The 3,708-nt window shown below is 37.2% G+C and overlaps 1 long non-coding RNA gene across 1 annotated transcript; it reads right to left on the bottom strand.

Annotated features, from left to right (window-relative positions):
• Positions 1-833: 833 nt before the first annotated feature.
• Positions 834-1,237, bottom strand: LOC113303025. Its single transcript, XR_003337272.1, has 2 exons — positions 1,174-1,237; positions 834-1,084 (listed from the first exon to the last, which is right to left on the bottom strand). It is a non-coding gene; the product is annotated as an uncharacterized LOC113303025 (long non-coding RNA).
• Between the last annotated feature and the right edge of the window lie 2,471 nt (positions 1,238-3,708).

Raw genomic sequence — 3,708 nt, 5'->3', positions numbered from 1 at the left:
ATTCGGAAGTTTGGATAACTAAGTTTACTTCCGATTATTGCAAGTTCAAAATTTGAAAAGTATCAGTTTTTCCCAAATTCTGATTTTTGGGCCATCGTACATTCGGGACTTTACAAAAAAAAATTATCCTCCGAATATTACAAGTTCAAAACAAACCATGCAGGTTAGACAACCCATATTCGGAAGTTTGGGTAACTAAGTTTACTTCCGATTATTGCAAGTTCAAAATTTGAAAAGTATCAGTTTTTCCCAAATTCTGATTTTTGGGCCATCGTACATTCGGGACTTTACAAAAAAAATTTATCCTCCGAATATTACAAGTTCAAAACTAACCATGCAGGTTAGACAACCCATATTCGGAAGTTTGGGTAACTAAGTTTACTTCCGATTATTGCAAGTTCAAAATTTGAAAAGTATCAGTTTTTCCCAAATTCTGATTTTTGGGCCATTCGGAGGTAAATAACTCTACATAACTAACGAATGTAGATTTTTTTGGAAAACCAGTTTGGGGTTTTTTTCTCATATTTGGCAGTAAACTACTATCTTGGAACTACCGAATATACATATTTGGTACTAAGGGTGCACACGGTACGGTTCGGCTCGGTTTCTGCCCAGGCCGAGTACCTGTACCTCCCTAGGCTCGGTTCCAAAATTTTGGACCGGTACTTGTACCTTGTACCTCGGTTTCGGTACCATTCGGTACACGTACGGTACCAGGTACGGTTCCGGTACCAATCGGTACTTTCTGTCAGAATTCAAAGACAGATTTTCCTGTCATTTTTCCAGACAAATTGAGTTCTAGGTTGAAATGTTAGAAAGAAAACACACAACAATAGTCTCACACGACATTCATAAAGTGCAAGAACATACTTTCAGATTCAGCTACCAAAAAACATTCAGTATTAATGTGTTCTTTCGGACTTACAAATTTGAAATAGCCTGATTCAATTTCACTATAACTCAACTCATACTAGATATAAAAAGAGTCAACCCAAACAAGAAAAATTCTGGATCTGTCGATTGGATCCGCTAGCTTTCTTCGCTTACTGGTCACCGGGAAGGGTTTTGATGATATCAGAATCACCTGGAGAACAGAACGGAAAATAAAAAGAAGTGTCAGGCAAAAGAAGAAGATTCAGTAAACATATGAAGACAAATGATATTCCGTCTCACCTGGATCAATGATACTAAGGCATGAAACACGGTGGTATCGTCCACAAGCTGTTCCCAAGTCGACATTGTCTGAAACAAACGACAAGGATTCATCAGCATGAAAGATAACTATTAACTCCGAGACAATTACGACACCGCCAACCAAAACGTTGAAGTCAGAAAGACAAATACACGGAGACATTATCAGCTAATTCCAGATGACAAAAGAAATCGGTTAAGATGGAACATCTACTTTATCCAAACAATTCATGTCCATCAAAATGGTACAATCCAAAATACTCAACAGGAGTTAAAGCAACAGGAGTTACAGGACTAGAAAAAGTTGTGCATGCCAGATCAATAATATGGTTGGAAACTAACAACAACCTACAATGATACACCTTGGGAATGAACGCAACATGTACATATGCTTAACAATGTATGGTTACAGGGCAAAAGATTGATTGTTGCAAAACGCAAATAAGTCGCAATACTACTGATTCACAACATGTTTCTAAAGAAAACAAAGCTTAGCTGTTTAAATGCAACAACAATCCAAAACCCTAGAATTGGTCATGTAAATCATTATGTTATAAACTTATAATCAAACTAATGAAGCTCAAATTAAATGATACAGATGAAAGATCTAGATTGCATCTTACCTAATCAAATGATTAAGGAATCAGAAGATTCAGAACAAACAGATCGAGATTTCGGGTACCCAATTCACTCCTCAGTTAAATTTAACTGAACACACACACAAAAGGAAGATAATAATCAGAATAAAAATTAAAAAAAAATAATAAAAACATCACAGATTCACAATAATAATCATAATCAAAGAAATTTTGGTTACCTGTTATAGACTTCTAGTTAACTTATTGAATTAATCAAACAAACAGTGATGGATTTGGTGTCGTTTAACGTGTGTTCTTATGAACACAGTGATGGAGGAGGAGACTCGGGACAGGAGAGCGGCGAAGAAGAAGAAGGAAAAATAAAATGAATCACTTCTGTTTCTAACCCTAACTTCATTCCTATATATACTAGATATCTACCACCGTTAGATTAGATAGAAATCTAACGATCACAAATGATCGGTACACTCGGTACAGTTCGGCACGGGATATGGGTAGGGCCGAGTACATGTACCTCCCTAGCCTCGGTTCCTATTTTTTGGACCGGTACCTGTACCCCCTTCCTCGGTTCGGTACAAAAACAGGTACGGTTCCACCGGTTCCGGGACGGTCCGGCTCGGTTCCTGTGCACCCTTATTTGGTACTCAGTGTGTTATATTCGTAAGTTTATTCGAGAAATTATCTACCGAATCTGGGTAGTTCATGGCATTCAATGCATGCAATAATCGGTTTTTCTTGTTTACAAAAGCACACAAACGCATGCAAATCGAGTATTTGAGTTTCTTAACACAATTCCTGTGTTTTACATGCATCATTAGCTTCAATATCAGGCGATTCTCCATTTTCTTCCATGAAAGGGTCCTCTAGGTTTTCCTGTCCACAGAAGTTTGGATCATTCAACATATATCCCAAATCGTTTTCGCCATGATTCTCACCTTCTTCTTCATATCCATCCATTTTTGTAGTGATAAAATGGGTTTTCCCTTTTTTCCTTCACCTTCTTCTCTATAACTCTAACAACTCAAAAATGAAAAAGAAATGGAAAAAATGAAACAGAAATCATTCTAATACTGCACCGACTACAATCGGAAGTCTGGGTAAATTTTTGTCTTCCGATTGAAATCGGAGGATAAAAATGTTATCATATCCTTCTAATATATAAGGGTAATTTTGCCATTACGAATTACGCGAAATATTTGGGTGACCTTTTTTGTTTTATTATTGGCCCCTAAATTCTTTTGAGTGGCTCCTAAAAACGCGAGGTTATTTTAGCAGCCAAAGCACATAACTTATTGCAGCAAGGCATTCAAGCCTTGAAAGAGGCCGTATACAATCTAACATCATCAATAATCTTACGAAGAATAACACCAGTACAAATACTATTTTGAGTAAAATTTCCCATGGTATGAAATAAGCATATTATTTCGATTAAAAGTTCTCATATTTCTTTCATGCCAAATATGGTAAATATATGCATTAGAAGTAGATAGTACCTACGACACTAATGACTCCTTTGATACTCTCCACACACCATTGAATTTGGTCATCCTAGTCAGAGTGAACTGTCTCTGTGAACACGTAAATCACGCAGGCGTCTGCATGTTCACAAACAACATTCAAACTCTAGTTGCCAACTCGTGCTGACAGTACCATGGCACTGATTCCTTGGCTCAAAACCTTCGGGTTTATCATAGCCTCATCTAAGAATACTGCGAGTGGCGTTTACGCAAGGGGAGATAAAGTAAACGAAGCATAAAAGTAAAACTCATGAAGCGTTAAACAAAAATAAAGTGCTGAAGTGTAAATGAGACCGGGATTTACGTGGTTCAGCACTAAGGCCTACATCCACGGGGTTGTTGTTTCACTATGTACTTGATGTTTACAAAGATAGTTGAGTGACTTTGTAGTTTACATGGGT

Source organism: Papaver somniferum, chromosome 8 (genome assembly GCF_003573695.1).
Source record: "Papaver somniferum cultivar HN1 chromosome 8, ASM357369v1, whole genome shotgun sequence".
NCBI classification, from domain to species: domain Eukaryota; kingdom Viridiplantae; phylum Streptophyta; class Magnoliopsida; order Ranunculales; family Papaveraceae; genus Papaver; species Papaver somniferum.
The sequence above is the reverse complement of the archived record's forward strand: the minus strand, read 5'-3'. Positions and strand labels throughout refer to the sequence as shown.